This window comes from Prionailurus bengalensis, chromosome E1 (genome assembly GCF_016509475.1).
Source record: "Prionailurus bengalensis isolate Pbe53 chromosome E1, Fcat_Pben_1.1_paternal_pri, whole genome shotgun sequence".
Lineage (NCBI taxonomy): Eukaryota > Metazoa > Chordata > Mammalia > Carnivora > Felidae > Prionailurus > Prionailurus bengalensis.
In genome coordinates, this window is record NC_057347.1 from 33,184,037 (window position 1) to 33,205,046 (window position 21,010).

A 21,010-nucleotide genomic window follows, 5' to 3' on the forward strand; every position below is an offset into this window, starting at 1 on the left:
TGTACACTCAGATGTGTCTTTCATATATATTTCTCTTCTGAATTATTACAGTGACTTTCTAACTCATTTCACTGTCTTCACCCATGAAATCCATTTAAGATAGCCTTGGAGTAATTCTAAAAATATAAATCGGATCTTATCACTCTTCTAATGACCAGGACACCCTCCTGCAGCTCTCTATCGACTAAAGTCCAAATTCCTTGGAGTGACAAAAACAAACCTTTAAATTCTGGCCCCTACCTCTTTCTCCTGCTTCATTTCTTAGAACTCAGCTTTCCTCCATCCGAGTTTCTTAAAATATCACTCACCCATTTGTCCTTAAATAAAACAGACTATTTCTTATCATTTGACTCTGTATTTGTGATGTTCTCTGCCTGGATCTTTTCCCATCCTTTGACTGTCAAACTCGCATTTATCCTGTAAAGTTCCATAGACATGTAATCGCCTGCATGAAGCCTTTAACAGAATATGCCCAAACCTCCAGAAGAGTCAACCACCCTGTATTATTTTTATACCTTTTACATGCAATCATCACCTTTAATACATCACACTTACTAAAATATTTTTGGTTGTCATATATATTACAAATTCCTTGAGGGCTGTAACCAATTCTTAATCACCTTTGTATCTACCAATAATAAACATATAGTAATTTCTCTATAAGTATTTGTTGAAAGAAGTAATGAGTCCCTTCATACAATCTGGTAACTTTCCCTGTAAGTAGGTAATGATATCTCTATATTTACCAAAGAACACTAGACAAATGTAAGAACTACCCAAACCAGGACATGATCAAGCACTAAAAGGGCATCATTTCTCTTGGAAGACAATCATAGATTAGGAGTGTTGGAAGGCTTAGGGTCACCATGTTTAAAAGGCCCTACATGAGCTAGTATACCTTTATCCCGCTCACTACACTCTAGTTCTTGTGGCCTCCTATGTGCTCCTAGAGCACAGCAAGCATGTTTCCACCTCAGAGCATCTACATGCTCTTATTAAACGTTACCTTATTCAAGTAGCTTTCCCTAAACACTCTCCAAAATAAGGTACATACTCCAACCCACCTCACTCTCCATCACCTAAATTTCCTTCATTTTTCCTTTAAATGATCACCATTTGGTATACTTGATTATTTTTATTTATTTTCTGTAGTAGGTGCTGGGAAGTAATCCAAGGTTCAATTGGCAGAATGTGAAGAGTTAGCCAGAAAAGGGATGTTGGTACTAAAATGATGGAGAACTTTCAAAGCTTGACAGAAAGGTTTGGATACCATTTTGTTGAAAATGTGAAGGCTCTGAAGATTTTTTACCAGGCAGTTAACATGATGGAAGCTCTGTTTTAGGAAGGTTAATAGGATAAACATGCATTAGCAGAGCCCTGGTCACTGTGTAGCTGGACCAGTCCCCTAACAATAGAGTTCTAGGACTGTGCCCTCAGTTTTGTAATTGACTTCAAGAATTGTTTATGCCCTCAGAGTTTTGCTATCTTCTAGTTAGACATTCTGAGTATCAAGAGTGATCTCAATAAGCCTGAGTTTATCACACCCTATAGTATCACCTAATAAGGGACCATAGAGATGGTCCCTTAGACTCCTTCCAATGAAGCCAGCTCTGTAAAGCTGGGTCAGATTCTCCAACAGTGACTCCATTTAGTCCCACCTTCCTTCTATCTTCCATATTCCACGATAAAGTGGTCCCAGAATGCCTTACAGCACAACCAGCCTGGATTAAGCCAGAAGTAACAGAACTTGACAACATTTTGAAATAAAGGGACATGGAAAAGGGTCCAGAATGACACCAAGTTTTCAAACCCAAGTGATAGAAAGAACAATGATTCCATTTGCATTAGTGGGAGAACCAAAGAAAAACTGATCATTTCCGTTTAAAACCTGTTGATTTTAAAGACATGGAAGAAAATTCAGGTAAGATATCTATATATATCTAGAAAAGTAGGATTCAAATTAGGAAATAAATTTGTATCTAGTACTCAGATCTTGGCATCATTTGCATTGATGTGTTATTTGAAGCTGAGAAAGTAAGATGAGCAAAAAATAAATTGAGAAAAAACATTTTAGCACGATCTTAGAGTCAATTTAAGCAGGATGATGAGGAAAACAATAAGGGAAGAGTGTAAGGAGAAAAGGGAAGATCCTTTTAGTAACATGTGAGTGATGAGTGTTGCTGGGAAGATGGCAGAGTAGGAGGACCCTAAGTTTACCTTGCCCCACTGATACAACTAGGTAACACTCACTTCAGTGTAAATACCCCAGAAAGTAACTCAAAGACTGGCAGAACAAAGTCCACAATTAAATGTAGAGAAGAGCCCACATCAAAGAGGGTAGGAAGAATAGAAATGTGGTGGGGAGCTAAATGGACCAGCAAGATTATCCACAGGAGGGAGGGACCCGAGGATGCAAAGGGGAGAGAAACAGACCCTCACACTGGGGACCCCAGGCAGGGAAGACAAACCACCATAACATTTGGTTCTTAAAACCAGCAGGACTTAAAACTCAGAATGTAAAAAATTAGTGGCTCCACTCAGGGAGAGTTGGGTGGGCAAGAGAAAACTGAGTCCCTGCCCTTGAAGAGAATTCACAACAGCCCACAGAGAAACAGGATAGAAGCAACAGTTTGAAAAATGCCTGGGGCATATGGGAGAAACAGTTGTTTATTCATCTCAGAGGTGTCCTGGAGGGACACAGATTATGGGAAGACTCCTCCAGAAACAAAGGAGCTGGCAGGAGCCATTTCCCCCTTCCCCCCGACCCCCACCCCAGCATAAATACATAGACACCTCAGGAACCAGCATAGCACTGACTCTTGTTGCCTAACTTGCTAACACCACTGTCCCACCACTCCACCCCCTACAGCCAGGCCTGCCTCAGTCCCTGTGTTGCAGGTCCCATCCTCTAGAGAACTGGCTGTGCACAAACCTGGAAAACACTGCATGTCCTGCCTCCACACACATTGGGGGACCACCCCTCAACTACACTTTTGTCTGGAGCCCATCCAAAGCAGTACCACAAGCCTGGCAGTATGCAAGCAGCCCCAACATGGGCCAGCACCACTCCAAAGAGGTTCCTGCCCTGGGGAGAGAGAAAAACACACACACGAGTCAGACTTTTAGTCCTAGCAGTGGGCTTGGAGCAGACAACTGGTCTGACTGCATGTCAGCCCACCAATGAAAGCTGCTTAGGGGACAACACAGGGAAAGCACACTGCAGTTTGGTGCTGCTGCACTTTGCCAGACACCTGATCTGACTCAACTCAAGCCTGAGGCAGCCACACACTGACCCACTAACACTGACCAGACACTGCCCATAGCAGGAAAAGAGAGCTACTGCAGATGATGGAACTGAAGGAAAAGTTTCAGCCACAATGTTAGGATACACACAGCACACATAGGAGACACTTCTGAAGTACCAGGTCCAGTAAACAGGGGACATTACAGTGCAGGACACTACAGGATCTCTTCTTCATAAGGACACTATCAGAAGCAGGACATATAACTGACTTGCCTAACACAGAGAAACAGTTACACAAAATGAGACAGAGGAATATATACCAAGTAAAAGAATGGGACCAAACCACAGCAAGAGACCCAAGCAAAACAGAGATAAGCAATATGCCTGATGAATAATTTAAAGTAATTATCATAGGGGTGCCTGGGTGGCTCAGTCAGTTAAGCATCTGACTTCGATTCAGGTCATGGTCTCATGGTTCATGAGTTCAAGCCCTGCATCAGGCTCTGTGCTGACAGCTCAGACCCTGGAGCCTGCTTTGGATTCTGTGTCTCCCTCTCTCTCTGGCCCTCCTCCACGTGTGCTCTCTTTCTTTCTCAAAAATAAATAAATAATAAGATAGGGAACAGAATTCTGTTTAATGAAAAAATAAATAAACATTTTAAAAATTTTAAAGTAATCATAAAGATACCGGAGTTGAGAAAAGAGTAGAAGACATCAGTGAGACCACTAACAAACAGATAAAGAACCAACCAGAGATGAAGAACACAATAAATGAAATTTATACTAGATGGAATAAATAGGAGACCAGAAGAAGCAGAAAAACAAATCAGTGACGTGGAGGACAGAGTAATGGAAAACAATCAAGCTGAGCAAGTGAGAGAAAAAAAAATATGCAAAATGAGAATAGACTTATGGAACTCAGTGACACCATCCAAGCTAATAACATTCACATTATAGGGATTCCAGAAGAAAAGAAAGGGGGATGGAAAATATATTTCAAGAAATAATATCTGAAAGCTTCCCAAATCCGGGGAAGGAAACAGAAACCCGGATCCAGGAGGTCCTGAGATCCCCCAACAAAATCAACCCAAGGAGAACCACACCAAGACATGTAGTAATTAAAATGGCAAAAAGTAGTAATAACGAGATAATTTTAAAAGCAGCAAGAGAAAATAGTTACATACAAGGGAAACCCCATAAGGCTGTCAACTGATATTTTCAGCAGAAACTTTGAAAACCAGAAGGGAGTGGCATGATACATTCACAGTGCCTAAGGGGAAAAAAATCTGCAACCACAAATACTCTATACAGCAAGGCTATCATTCAGAATACAAGGAGAGGTAGAGTTTACCAGACAAACATAAGTGAAAGGCATTCGTAACCACTAAACCAGCCCTACAATAATTGTTAAAGGGAACTCTTTGAAGGAAAGACCATAAGCAAAAGTAAGGAAAGTAGGAAGCACAAAAGCAGTAAAAATGTATCTGTAAAAATCAGTCAAGGGAGTCACAAAATAAGAGGATATTATTTACCTAAAGCATGCAGGGGGAAGAGGAATAAAGAATGGATTCAAACTTAAGCGAATATCAGCTTATACACAGACTGCTATATGCAGAAGATGTTATATACAAACCTAATGGTAACCTCAAATCAAAAACCAGTAATAGACATGCAAAAAAATAAAGAGAAAAGAATCCAAGTATATCATTTAAAAAGCCAACTTATCATGAGAGAAAGGAGCAAGAGAATAAAGGAACAAAGAAAAACTACAAAAACAATCATAAAACAAGTAACAAAATAGCAATAAGTACATACTTATCAATAATTACTTTGAATGTAAATGGACTAAATGCTCTAATCAAAAGACATAGGGTGATGTAATGGATAAGAAACAAGACTCATCTATATGCTGCCTACAAGAAATTCATTTCAGTCCTAATGACACCTATAAAGTAAAGGGATTGAGGGGCACCTAAATGGCTCAGTCAGTTAAGCATCCAACTCTTGATTTCAGCTTAGGTCATGATCTCACAGTCATGAGATAGAGCCCACATCAGGCTCCAGGCTGGTTATAGAGACTGCTTAAGAGTCTCTCTGTCCCTCTATCTCCTAATCACGTGCATGAGCATACACTCTCATTCTCTCTCTCAAAAAAAAAAAAAAAAAGCATTTATCATGCAAATGGAGGGGAAAAGAAAGCTGGGATATCAACACATATATCAGACAAAATAGACTTCAAAACAAACACTATAATGAGACAAAGAAAGATACTATATAATCATAAATGGAACAATCCAACAAGAAGATATAACAATGATAAATATTTATGCACCCAACACGAAAGCACCCAAATACATAAAGCAGTTAATAATAAACATAAAAGAGGAATCAATAGTAATACAATAATAGTAGGGGACTTTAGCACTCCATTTACATCAATGGACAGTTCATTCAAATAAAAAATCAACAATGAAACAGTGGCTTTGGTGACACATTGGACCAAATGGATTTAACTGATTTTTGAGAATATTCCATCTTAAAACGGAAGAATACATGTTCTTTTCAAATGCACGTGGAACATTCTCTAGAATAGATCACATCTTATGCTACAAAACATGTCTCAACAAATTCAAAAAGACCAAAGTCATACCATGCATCTTTTTTTATTTTAAAGCTATGAAACTAGAAATCAACCACAAGAAAAAAAATCTGGAAAGAGCACAAATACATGGAGGTTAGAAAACATGCTTCTAAACAATGAATACATCAACCAATAAATCAGAGGAAATTTAAAAAAAGCACGCAGACTAATGAAAATGAAACCACAATGGTCCCAAATCAACGACAAATGTGGTTCTAAGAGGGAAGTTTATAGTAATACAGGTATACCTCAAGAAACAAGAAGAATCTCTAGCAACCTAACCTTACCCATAAAAGAGATAGAAAAAAAAAAATAAACAAGACCCAATACCAGTAGACTGAAGGAAATAATAAAGAGTAGAGCAGAAATAAATAGAACAGATCAATGAAACCAGGAGCCAGTTCCTTAAAAAGACCAATAAAATTGATAAACCTTTAAGCCAGACTCATCAAAACTCATCAAAAGAGAGGTCCCAAAAGAGAGGACTCAAATAAACACAATCAGAAATGAAAGAAGAGAAATAACAACAACTGTCACAACAGAATTAAAAGATTTTAAGAGAGTGGCACCTGGGTGGCTCAATCGTTTAAGCGTCAACTTGGTTTTGGCTCAAGTCATGATGTCACACTTTATGGATTTGAGCCCTGAGGCTCTGCGCTGACAGTGTGGAGCCTGCTTGGTATTCTCTCTCTCTCCTTTTCTCTCTGCCCCTCCCCTCCTCTCTCTCTCCCTCTCAAAATAAATAAATATATTGTATAAATATTTTAAGAGAATATTATGAAAAAAGTATATGCCAACAAGTTGGACAAACTAGAAGAAATGGATAAATTCCTAGAAATATAGAACCTCCCAAAACTGAATCAGGATGATAGAATATTTGAACAGACCAATTACCAGCAAGGAAATTGAATCAGCAATCTTAAAACTCCCCAAAAACAAAACTCCAGGAACTAACTGCTTCACAGATAAATTCTACCAAACATTTAAAGAATAGTTAGTACCTATTCTTCTGAAACTATTCCAAAATATAGAAGATGAAGAAAAACTGCCAAATTCATCATATGAGGCCAGCATTACCCTAACACCCAAAACAGATAACACCACAGAAAAAGAGAACTACAGGCCAACATCTCTAATGAACATAGATGCAAAAATCCTCGACAAAATATTAGCAAAAAAAAAAAAAATCCAACAATACATTAAAAAAATCATTCTCCATGATCAAGTGGGATTTATTCCTGGGATGTAAGGACGGTTCAATATTTGCAAATCAATCACTGTGATACAGCACATCAGTAAGAGAAAAGATAAAAATCTAATGATCATCTCAATAGATGCAAAGAAGACATGTGAAAAAATCAACATACATTCATGATAAAAACCCTCAACAAAGTAGGTTTAGAGGGAACATGCCTCAACATAATAAAGGCCTTATATGAAAAAACCCACATCTAATGTGCTCAATGGTGAAAATCTGAGAGCTTTTCCTTTAAGTCAGAAAAAAATCAAGGATGCCCACTCTCACCACTTTTATTCAACATAGTACTGGAAATCCTGGCCACAGCAATCAGACAAGAATAAGGAATAAAAGGCATCCAAACTGGTAAGGAAGTAGTAAAAGATTTACTATTTGCAGATAACATACTATATGTAGGAAACCCTAAAGACTACCAAAAAACTACTAGAACTGATAAATGAATTTAGTAAGGTCACAGGACACAAAATCAATGTAGAGAAATAAGTTGTATTTCAATAATGAAGCATCAGAAAGAGAAATTAAGAAAACAATCCCATTTTAAATTGCACCAAAAATAATAAACTACCTAGGAATAAAGTTAACCAAAGAGGTGGAAGACCTATACTCTGAAAACTATAAAACACTGATGAAAGAAACTGAAGACAACATAAATGAAGACAATCCATGTTCATGGATTGGAAGAACAAATATTGTTAATTATCTATACTACCCAAAATAATCTGCAGATTTAATACAATCCCTATCAAAATACCAACAGCATTTTTCACAGAACTAGAACAAATACTTCTAAAATTTGTATGTAACCACAAAATACCACAAATAGCCAAAGCAATCTTGATAAAGAAAAACAAAGCTGGAGGTATCACAATTCCAGACTTTGCATTATACTACAAAGTTGTAGTAATCAAAACAGTATGGTACTGGTACAAAAACAGACACATAGATCAATGGAATAGAATAGAAATCCCAGAAATAAACCACAATTATATGGTCAATTAATGTTCAACAGAGGAGGCAAGAATATTCAATGGGGAAAAGATAGTCTCTTCAACAAATGGTGCTGAGAAAAACTGGACAGCTACATGCAAAGGACTGTAACTGGACCACCTTCTTACATCATACACAAAAACAAACCAAAAATGGATTCAGGACCTAAATGTGAAACCTGAAACCATAGTATGGAAGTTCCTCAAAAAATTAAAAATAGAACTACCATATGATCCAGTAATCACACTACAGGGTATTTACCTATAGAATATGAAAACACTAATTTAAAAGGATATATGAACCCCTGTTTATAGAAGCATTACTTACAACAGTTGAATTATGGATGCAACCCAAGTGTCCATTGACAGATGAATGGATAAAGATGTGAGAGATAGATAGTGATATACAGATATAGGTAGATAAATAGATAGGTAGAAACACACACACACACAATGGAATATTATTTTGCCATAAAAAAGAATGAAATCTTGCCATTTTCAACAACATGGGTGGATCTAGAGAGTATAACACTATACAAAAAAATTCAGTCAGAGAAAGACAAATAGCATATGACTTCACTCATGTGAAATTTAAGAAACAAACCAAACCAACAAAGGGGGGAAAAAAGAGACAAACCTCCCCAAACAGACTCTTAATTACAGAGAACAAACATATGGTTATTAGAAGGGAGGTGGGTGAGGAAATGGGTGAAGTAGGTGAAGGGGATTAAGAGTACACTTACCTTGATGAACACTGGGTAATATATGGAATTGTTGAATCACTATGTTGTATACCTTAAACTAACATAACACTGCCGTTAACTACACTGGAATTAAAATTAAAAAAAAAAGTGGTAGATGAGCATAGACACTGGACTAGAATCTGCAGAAGATATATTCTAGGGGAGTTGAGTAGAATCTTAAGAGGACAACATGATTATCAAGCAGCCATGAGGACTCAGTAGAGAGCAATCTATGAAGAGCTGAGGTGGCATGGTTTTATAACTTTTTATAGCTATCTAAGAGTAGGAATAGAAAGGCAAGTAGTGGGAGCTTCTGTACCTTGTCATTTTGCCCAATAATTGTAGAATTGATATGGTATCTAGGGATTTCCACAGTATACACAATCTATCAAAATGTAAGGAATTCTAGGATGTAAAGTAGCACCGATCTGATAGATCCAGCTGAGAAGCTCTGCCTTCTGTTCAAGTACTGGAAAAAAAAAATCACCGAGATCAATGAAAGTCTAACCATTAAATCAGATATACGAGGTAACGGAATCAGAGTATCAAAGCTGGGCAAAAATTAATTCTAATGTTTCCACGAATTTTTGAGCTATTGATTGGGTGATTGAATGATTCAACAGGCTTGAAGCACAGACAACGTATCAGGCACTGTCTTCAGCTCTGGGGATGCAAAAATCTCAGATGAGCAGAGAGATAAGGCACAGAAATCTGAAGCAACTTAATGAAGGTCCCACAAGAAATTTATGGTAAAACCTCCTGAGTCCTGGTCTATGCTTTTTGCCTTATGTCCAATTTCTGATATTTCTCTCCAATCAAGTGCTAATTTATTTTTTCCAAATTAGATTAATTTCTTTGAAAGTCCTTGGATCTGTTGGCATTTTCTAATTTGTTCTGATTTTATAGGTTGTTTCATTTAATCAAAATCCTGTTTCTCCAACTATAAAACGATAATGTAGCTGTAACGTGCACTTTCTTATACATGATAATAAGCATAAGAGATACAGTCACCTGAGTTCCTTGGAGAAAGTCACTATGGAGACAAAGGCCGATATTCAATTTTGCGAATAATCTCATCTTCTCTTACCACCAAATATTCATTTAAATTGCATGAAATAGAAAAATGCGGCTCCTTTAAAATTCCATTGTAGAAAGATATCCATTCTGATTTAGCTGTGTCATAAGAGTAGAAAACACCATTCTTTGTATTTGGAACAAATAGAAAATGGCTGGTTTCGTGTCACTAAAAGGCAACTCAGGTGGATTGGCTCTATCAGCAGGACAGGAAGAAGACCTCTTCATACGAAAACAGTGATGATATTTTGTTATACATGCTGGATTCTCTGGGAAGTAGGTGTGCCCTGCTCAGTGCAAGTTAATCCATTTTCTCCACCCCGGTGGTGCTAGATTGTTTTATTTATTTTTTTTATCAGCTTGGTTGCACTGGGAAATGCATTTTCCAAAACTTACTTTCCTGTAAGGTTCTGGGTCAGTCAGAGGAAGTTGCATGATTTGGGTGAGGGATAAGTGGCATGATTATTACCGTTTGAAGTTGGTCATTGGCTAAAGGTAATGAGAGACAGATACAGAGGTACTGGCAGGTTCCAGTCTTCCCAGATATTTTCTCAGCTGCCACCCAGCTGTGGTAGGCAGAGTTTTAAGGAAGCCCCAAGGTTTTTGCTCCCTGGTATACCCTCCTTGTGTAATACCCTGCCCTTGAGTGTGGGGAAAACTGAAAATAATAGGGTATCATTCCCACAGCTAAGCTCCTATCAGTTGACTTTGAGTTAATCAAAAGCAAGCTTATCTGGGGTAGGCTTGACCTAATCATCAGAATTTTTAAAAGAAGGTTAAGTGTCAGAGAGGCTCATTCCTACCAGCCTTGATAACAAAGCTTCCCTGAGGTCTACAGCAGCAAAGAAAAGATTTCTGCCAACAATCACATGAACTTGGAAGAGACCCTAAGCTTCAGATGAGACCCCAGCCCTCTCGGATACCTTGGCGGCAGACTTGTGAGACCCTAAGACTTGTGAGACCAGGCCAACGTGTGTCCTGAACCCTGACCCACGAAAACTGTGAGATAATAAATGTGTGTTGTTTTAAACCTGTAAGTTTGTGATAATTTGTTACATACTAACAGATAATATATCTGTTCACCAAAAGAAATCCAAGGCCCACCCTCTCAGATGCCTTGCTGAAAATTCAAAGACAGTAGCCATGAAGAGCAAATACATTCATAGACTTTTTAAAAATTTTTAATTTTTATTTATTTTTGAGAGAGAAAAAGAGAGAGAGAGAGCACAAATGGGGGAGGGCCAGAAAGAGAGGGAGACACAGAATCCTAAGCAGACTCCAGGCTTTGAGCTGTTAGCACAGAGCCTGACGTGGGACTCGAACTCATGAACCATGAGATCATGACCTGAGCCAAAGGCAGATGCTTAGCCAACTAAGCCACCCAGGTGCCCCCCAAAATTAGAAAGTTTTTATAACTGCCCTAAAAGAAAACCTTGTCTCCTGTAACCACAGGCACAAGATTTCTGAAAATCAGACCAAAAGTCTAATCCTGTGGGTGACTTAAATACAATGCAGATTGAATCTACAACCGCATAGCTTTTTATGTTAAATTTAGAGGCAGGATCTTGAAAATAAGGATGGCGGGATTTAATGGGCAGATTCTAATGAAGCTGAGCACATCATACCCTGAAAATTCTGCTGAGCTTCCTTTCCCAATAGAAGCAGACTGTTCCTTTGTCTGAAGAACCTCCTGAATTGAATTCTCCTGAGGTAGTTACTTATAGGGCACTGCTGGTCTTCCTCAAGACCTTCTCCCACCACCTGTCATTGCTTCCAGGCCCAATTCCTGCCAGGACCTAGAAGACCAGGTGCAAAATACAACCTGTGAAAAGGAGCCACTTGCACATAAGACAAATTGCATGATTGTTCCAATTTACATTGAATGGTTAGAGCCAAAGCAGCAATCAGAATGGTTGAAGCCACAAAGATCATTGATGTTGACAAATTTATCATATTGCCCTAGGGACTAAAATAGAAGGGCAGAAAAAATTAGAGTTTTGACTCATGTAAATGAAAAAAAAATTTCTAGATCAAAATGAGATCTGTCTTGAATGGTCAAAATACAGCCCCCAACTAATTCTCAGACTTGAGCCAGTTTACAGACCTAGTCACTTGAGTAAAGAGGAATCCAGGTCCCCTTAAGAAAGGAATCTATGCACTGCTAAAGATTTATACCTCAAATCCTTCTCCTGGTTTTCTCCAGTGTGACCAGTGACCATTTACCAAGATGACTTATTGGGCAATATCTTTGAACTGACACTAATTTCTGGTGACCTAAAATGTCACTGTGATCTACCAGTCAGATTACAGGCTTAAGGAGGCCCTGTGCTTATGAAGTTTTGGCCCAGGTCTATCTCATAATGGGTACAGGGGGCCCCCAAACCCAATCTGTGCCTATCTCCTCTGCTCCAAAATTTAAAGTTAGTACCCATACTCAGAAACTGCAGAGTCCCCACACTGGTTTACAGACGCATAACACGAGGGCAATTCTTGTAGGAGAGGTCACCTGGAAGCCACTAGAATTGACCCTACTTACCAAAATAATAAGCCAAAGAAATACTGAATTCTTGGAGAGATTGCAAATATTACTGTCACCCTCAAGGCCTCAGAAAATAAAGAGTGGTGATTCCTACCACATGCCTAGTCCACCTTCCTATCTAGCCTATACAGAAGACAGAGCAATCTTCTAAAAATGTCAGAGGATTATTGTAAACTTAATTTAGTGAGAACTGCAGTTGCAGCTGATGGAGTAGGTCAACACATCCATGGCACCTGGTATCCAGCCATTGTCCTGATGAATGCTTTGTATAGAACCACCAAAACCAATTTACTTTTATCTGGCAAGGCTAGTCCCATTTGTTGTCCTACCCCATGGTTATACGGTTATATCAACTCCTAATTGCTGTATCATGATGTAGTTTGCAGGGTCCATGATTGCTTCTCCTTTTCTTATACTGATCCACTATATCGCTGATATCACATAACATTGCTTCTAACAGAAATCTGACCAGTGCAGCAACTCACACTCACAGTCTACTGGTATCATCATGTTCCCTAACACCCTGAAGTAGCCAAATTGTAGAATGCACTTTTGCAGACTCAGAGCACTAGTTGGATGGCAACACCTTACAAAGGTTGGGTTGATCACCTCAAAGACATGGTAAGTACCCTTTATTTGCAACCAATATACAATGCCATCCTTCATTCACAGATCAGGGATTCAAGAGGTAGATTCCAGAGTAGTCACACACATTTCTCCTAGTGATCACCTAGCCAAAAATTTCCCCAACCTCATAATGTTGTGCTCTGCTTATTTACAAATCTTCATTCCCAAGAGAAAAAGGTTTCCACCGGGAACATAGTAATTATGCCATTAAAATAAAGTTGAAACTGCCATGTGGTCACTTAGATCTACCTGAGCAAATGAAACAATGGGTAAAGATACGGTTACTATACATCTGGGTGATTTATCCTATTTGTTCTCTGACAAAGATAAATTAAATTGCTTCCAATACAATAGGAGCAGAGAGGAGCATGTCTGGAATGCAGGAGATCCTCTGGGGCACCTCTTAGTTGTTCCATGGCCTGTGGTCAAAGTTAGTGGAAAACTAAAACAACCCCATACAGAAATGAAGGGTTTGGTCACCTTGATAGAAAGGAACCAGTGTTACAGAACCAGGCTGGAACCCTGGCAGAAAAACCAAGAGGCACTCGGAGATATTGATGGATTGGAGATTTATTTAATACATGTGGGCTCAGAGAAGACCGTTTCACCAAAGATCTGAGTGCCAAATGCAAGTGGGGAGGGTAATTTATAGTTGTCAGCTTCCATATCTGTGGGGGTTTTTGTGTGTGCAGCAAACAAGAAGAACACAGAGTAGGGGTCTCTAAGCTAGAGACCAGAGTTTGTTGTAGCCCCAGCGGCCAGTTTTGGCATACTTTATTCACTTCTCAAACACCAGGACCAGCTGAAGTGCTTGCTGAGGGTAAAAGGAGTATCAAACAGGTATTAGAAGAAAGAAGCTACAACCGCCAGCTGTGGTCTTATAAACAACTGAAGAAAAACAAACCATAGTAGCTATAAATGAATACTTATTTTGATGTGAATATATCTGTATAAAGGTGTTAATTGATTCTTTTGTTTTTTCCTCCTTTGTCAGTTCTCTTTTTCCCATTCCATAAGTCAACCTTATAACTCAAGCATTTAAGTAACAGGATGTCAAGGAGGAGTGTGACTTCACCAGAAGAGGAATAAATATCACCCCAAAAACAGTTAAAGTGAGAGTTTATGTATTTTCCCTTGGAGGGAATGTTAGTGTGTCTACGATTTTACAAGGGGATGATTAGATCATGTTAGGCAGAAGCCTCACTTTGCTATTGTCCTTATTGGGAAGTTTAATATAGGTAAAGGAGGTGTATATGTATGCCAGCTGGGCAAGGGGTTGACTGGTGGGTTGATCTATTGTCAACCTGGTTATGCTGAGAACTGTTTTCCAGACTCTCCTTTTCTATGTAATTCTGGGTTAGAGTTTGTCAAAAATCAAGTACTATGAGATTTTGGAGGCAGAAGCAGCAACCATCATTCTAAGAGGTCAGAGATGTTGCGGATAGGTACAGAGCTCCCAGGAGATCCCAACCGGTCCAAGCTCTTACCTGCTTAGCACCCAGCTCTCATTCCCACCTGCTGATTTTGCTAACTAACAGCACCCCAGGCCCACCACCAGATGCTTTGTTGCAAAGTCACAGAGCTGAGGGTCACAGTTTCTGTGACCTTCCACAGACAAGGCACATCTTCTTTTTTTTTTTTAACATTTATTTATTTTTGAGAGAGAGACAGAGCACAAGCAGAGGAGGGGCAGAGAGAGAGGGAGACACAGAATCCAAAGTAGGCTCCAGGCTCTGAGCTGTCAGCACAGAGCCTGATGCGGGGCTCAAACTCATGAACTGTGAGGTCATGACCTGAGCTGAAGTCGGATGCTCAACTGACTGAGCCACCCAGGTGCCCCAAGGGCACATCTTCTGAGGCACACGGAACCTCTGAATTTCCCTTTAAGCTCTAACTCACTCCCTTGCTCCTAGGATGGCTCATGACCTCTCTCTGAGCATTTAACTCCCCTTTCCAATCCTTAATTCTCTAGTTCCCCTCTCCAATATATAAAGATATAATTCCTATAACAAATTCTTTACCAGAATACTCAGACTGCCTGTATTTCAGATTGAACTCTGACTGCTACAACTAAAAATTCTCTAAAAATAGAGTAATGTTCATTTCTTTTGAAAATCAGCAATAATTTTATACTAAACTGAATACAGAATACCCCTAATATTGGGGCACCCAGGTGGCTAAGTCGATTAAGTGTCTGACTTTGGCTCAGGTCATGATCCCCCGGTTAGTGAGTTTGAGCTCCACATCGGGCTCTGTGCTGAAAGCTCAGAGCCTAGAGCCTGCTTCACATTCTGTGCCTCCCTCTCTCTCTGATCCTCCCCTACACACACACACACACACACACACACACACACACACTCTCTCTCTCTCTCTCTCTCTCTCTCTCTCTCTGTCAAGAATAAATAAACATTAAAAAATTTAAAAATAGTTTTTTAGGGGCGCCTGGGTGGCGCAGTCGGTTAAGCGTCCGACTTCAGCCAGGTCACGATCTCGCCGTCTGTGAGTTCAAGCCCGGCGTCGGGCTCTGGGCTGATGGCTCAGAGCCTGGAGCCTGTTTCAGATTCTGTGTCTCCCTCTCTCTCTGACCCTCGCCCGTTCATACTCTGTCTCTCTCTGTCCCAAAAATAAATAAACGTTGAAAAAAAATTTTTTTAAATAGTTTTTTAATTAAAAAAAAGAATATCCCTAATATCAATGTCAATGCTCAAAACAGAGAAAACTATGAAGAGCATACTGCCCTTAATTCTATGAATTTGCTAACCTGGCCTGCACAGAATACATCATTCTCACTCTCTGAAAAATGTTTCCATGTCTTCCTGTGAATTTTCACCAGCAGACTGATGAGATGCTTTTCTCAGGGTAGTGGCTGTCTGGCCAACGCAGCCACTATGATCAATAGTATTGATTCTATCCAGGAGGCCAGAACTGGAGAGTATGAAAATCTATTCCAGCTTATCTGAGTTAGGCTCACCACATGTGCAATTTCTCACTTATTAAGACTGACCACAGAGGTTCAGAAGACAGAGGCAAGAATTGAAGAACCTGAGCATTGATATCTAGGAGGAAATTCAAGAGTAATCTTGAATGTCTATAAAATATAATAGAAATGATTTAACATGTAAATTATTTAAATAGTTTACCCTGGCACAGAGACTTTCAGTAGCTGCCACAGTACAAATGCTCACCAAGCTCCAGGTAAAATGTTATCATCACGTTGAACAAGCATGAATCTTGGAATGAAATTACAAAGCCATTTTATGTCACCTTTCATTGTTTTTACCCATTTATTTAGTGAGGGTTTGTCTTCTCCCACCCCTATAGAAAATTCAGGCACATCTCCGACATTCTTAATAATTTTTCAGTGATAAAATATTGTTTCAACTTCAGAATGGAAATGTCCACTTTGTGTGTTCAAAATTGCAAACGTCTGTAAAATTAAGGCTTCTGCTCATGCTCACTTCAGCAGCACACATACCAGAATTGGAACGATACAGAGAAGGTCAGCATGGCCCCTGTGCAAGGATAACATGCAAATTCATGAAGCATTCCATATTTCTAATGGGTGATGGGCATTGAGGAGGGCACTTGTTGGGATGAGCACTGGGTGTTGTATGTAAGCGATAAACCATGGGAATCTACTCCCAAAACCAAAAGCATACTGTACACACTGTATGTTAGCCAATTTGACAATAAATTATATTAAAAAATAAAGGAAACACATATCTTAAAAAAATTAAGGCTACTGCTATCTCCCCAACCCCTGGCCTCTGGTCTCTTTCCCCACCACCGTTTTATCCTTCAACACCATCTGTTAAGTAAAGTTTCTGACCTCTTTGGGTTGAAACATGAGGCATAAAGAGAGGAAAAGAGTTAAGGAAAGTTTTTACTGGAACAATGGCTTTTCTCCAGACCTGGCAGATGTCTGAACTGACTATTTCTCCCATGGTGCTCTCAGGGAATCTATGAGTTGCCACCTGCAGTTCCCTTGATCTCTGTTCTAGTTGGTCTGGTCACCTATTCTATTTTTACCCTCTGAAAATTGGGTGATACCTTCAGTTCATCACTGCTGATGATTATTTGCACCTCCAAGCAACCCTCTAACTCTTCCCCTGCTTTATCTTACCCATCACTGGTCCATGAGAAACAGTCATGCATTCTTCCCCTGATCTATGTTGGGAGTACAGACTCAGTGCAGTCACTTCTATGTCTCTTGTATATAGCTAATAAGGCTATGTCTTACACTACCCATTGCTCAGCCAGGAATCAGACACCAGACCAGTGTGTGTGTGTGTGTGTGTGTGTGTGTGTGTGTGTGTGTGTGTGTTAACTCTGAGTGGTCCTGGTGAAGCCCCTTTCTTGGGCACAAGGTGAAGGACAGGTACAATCTACCCCTTCCCTTGAGATGGGTAGGAGAGCTCAGTGTCCACCAGCAACCTTTTCCAAAATCCTCTTTACAACGTCTTTTTTATTTAAATCCTCAGTTCGTTTAAATCTGCTTGTTGTGGATGAGGATCTGAGAACTGTCATAACCATCTAACCTCTTTTCAAACTAAATTGTTATGCTTACTTTGGTGTTTGATACCTATTTGTTCACATCCTAGGAGAAAACTCCACTGTAAAATACCATCACTTAAAGCAATTCATTTCTAAAATCACTAATTCTTACCCAATTCTATGCCTCAATTCTTGATCCATTCTCTCAACTTCTCTAGTTGAGAGAACTAGAGTTCACTGTTTAAAGTATAATTAAATTCTCAACCACTTCAAATAAATGTATATTTCTTTCAGACAGTTCATGACATTATAACTATGATTTCTAAGTCTTAGCTTCATTTATTTATTCATTCATGTAAAATATTTCCCCCCTCAGGTCATCCTATGTGCAAGTCACAATGCTGACCATCAGGACATCAAGGGTCATTAGACTATAACCCAGACACAAAGAGATAACACAACTGTTAAAATTATGAGAAGAGTGTTTGAGAGAAACTCAAGTCACAGAGAAGGAACAGGAGTTACTAGAGGAGAGGATGCATGAGCAGAATCTTCAAAGAGCAATAGAAATTGGGGAGTAGAGAGCCATTCCTGAGAAAACAGGAAACATACAGGTCAAAGTAGAGAGGCAAGAGAAGGGATGGAATAATGACTAGCCAAGGATGGTTCAGTATGCATGGAACACATGGGGTGTAAGGCAGGCCATGTTGATCAATGAACTGAATAAGTATACCAAGGGTACATCTTATAGGAGTTTTCATGCCTGCTAAAGTTCAAAATTTATGTTGAAGGCAATTGGAAACACCACTTTCTAAGCAAAAGTGTTCTGTATTTCTAAATCTGTATTAAGATTTAGATTTTAGAAAAATCATTCTAACTGAAGGGCTACTAAAAATTAGGAGGGTAACGAAATATACTATGACAAAGCATTGACATTCTCCAAAGCCAGATATTACAACAGGAAAAAGGGGGGTGCTGAAAATATATTCATCTTTGCAAAAAAAAAATCAAGAAAGCAAATTAAAAATGAGATATTACTTTTTATTCATAAGATGAAAATTCTGTAATGTCAACTATGATGAGTGTTTAGGAAATAATCTCTTATAGGGCTATGGGGGTGCAAGTTGTTAGAGCCATTTTAGAAGACAATTTGGTAGTACCTACTAAAACTGAAAATGTACATACCCTATGACTCAGCAGACCCTCTTCTAAATGTCTTGTATCACAAGCAGTCATGTGTGTACAAGAAAGTAGCACAAGGATGTTCAGAACTGCATTATGTGGGACAGTAAAACCTTGGAAACTATTGTAAAGAGATGCTTTGAGATACAAATAGGATATTTCCTTTTTTCCTAGAACTAAAGTACACAACTGAGAACCAAAGACATTAAGCACCTTGCACTAAGTACAGAGAACTGCCCAATAGAGGGTGCCAGCCCTCTCCCCCTGGAGCCAACACAGAGACAACAGGTCAGTAGAACAGACATGTGACGCCCCCTCCGACCCCATGGTCATATAAAAAGAACTGGGAGGAAGAGGTTCTTCCAGTTCCCATACCCACAAAAAGAAAGACCCTGAGAATCTCTGGGGACAGTCCACAAGAAAGGGAGACTGATATTTTATCTCTGGATAGATTTCTGCTTAGTCACCAGAGAGTCCCCACTCCAGCTGCCAGGGACACAAGGGATGGATGGACAGCACAGAAGAACAGCCCAGTGGGGGCAAGGACAATCCACTCCAGTCCACATTCCTGCAAGTCTAGAAAGCAGATCCTACTTTGGCTCACTAGACTCAGAGTCCAGGGCCACAGATGGGAAGGAGGTGGAGCCCCGTCTGCAGACTGCTGCAGTGTGAAACCATAGAGGTCTGCCCTGAGCTTTACTGTCAGAGGCTGCTACCACTTCCCACCATGAAATCAGCGAGCTGGGAAAGTGCTTACAATCGACCCAAGAGAGGATCTCCATCTTAAACAGATGATGTGTTTTATCCCCCTCTCTCCTTTTAGCCAATACCAGGAGAGAGAAGAAGGAAAATGAAAAATGGGGGCAACGTGGAGGATGAGGGTTCATGGGCAATCTACTCTGCCTCCCTCTGCCCAATCTAAATGCTTAGAGCCACATGCTGGTCTGAGTGCAGTGGGAAGGGATATTGCTTTGAATAGAATATGAGATTACGGTGATAAAACGTACATTACTGAGTCTTAAAGAACTGAAGTGTAACTGGTTTAATAACAGAATGGGACTTCACTGGCTCAAATGAGCTGTCATTAAGGGATCCCACTACTCAGCAGGAGGGAGCAGAAGGAAGCTTGACAGAGCACTGCTATTGTAGTTATTGGGAAAAAAAATTCTCATATACCCAGGGCTGAGACTTCTTTTTAAATAATTATACAAACTAAATGTCTAACACTAAGAAAAAGGATAAATCTATATGTACATACACTGTGACTTCAGTAGTTCAAAGGAATGAAGTGGCTCAAAATTATCAATACAGATAGTTCAGAAACACGATGGCTGAAAAAAAGAGGTGAAAAACAGTACAGACACGAGACTGCATTATACACTTTCCGTGGACAGAGATAATAGATATATAGATACAGAATGTAATTTTTGGAAGAAGACCCTTTAAACACATGCTAGTTCTTAGGGAAAAGATATATATAAATACCGAAAGGTCAAAGTCAAGACAATGTACTTTCTTTATTAAAAGGAGGCAATGTATTCAAACACACTTATGTAACCCAAACAACTTATGAAAAGATAAATGTTACTAAAATCTAAACAGGGGTTAATTCTGTGTGATGGATACTTGAATAACTGTTATTTTCTTCCTTGCATTTTTTTATATTTTAAAATAACTTTACCCTCTTACAAAGAGAAAATAACAGGAAAATCAATTCATAAGAAATTTTTAAAAATCAACATGCAAAATGATCATCAATCTCATTCAAGTTACATAAATTCTAATAAAAATAATGAGGCATTATTTCCTAACATATTTATTTAATTATAATAATCAACGTGCTCGTATATAGCAGGTAGGAGTTTATATTGTCATGTTCCTCTGGAAGGAATTTGGCAAGATGTATAATGAGCCCTTTCTTTAGAAAGTTTATGACAATGTATGCATAAAGCATTTTCAAAAGATTATTTAGTAAAATGTTAACTGTGTTAATCTTGGAGTCTTGGGATTTTGGATGAGAGTTATTTGTCTGGATGTTTTTCTTTGTATATGCATGTGCTATTTATATCATAAACATATACCCATATGTACACACATCTTTAAATTTTCTACTCTTTCATTTAGTAACTCTACAAGTAGGAATCTATTGTAAAGAAATAAGAAGAGACTTCCTCAAGATTTAGTACAAAGATATCCATGGCAACATTATTCATAACTGCTAA

At 39.0% G+C, this 21,010-nt stretch overlaps 1 non-coding gene across 1 annotated transcript; it reads left to right on the plus strand.

The window, feature by feature from the left end:
- The first annotated feature begins 16,562 nt into the window (after window positions 1-16,562).
- Window positions 16,563-16,669, plus strand: LOC122486189. Its single transcript, XR_006298046.1, has one exon. It is a non-coding gene; the product is annotated as a U6 spliceosomal RNA (small nuclear RNA).
- Window positions 16,670-21,010: the final 4,341 nt, after the last annotated feature.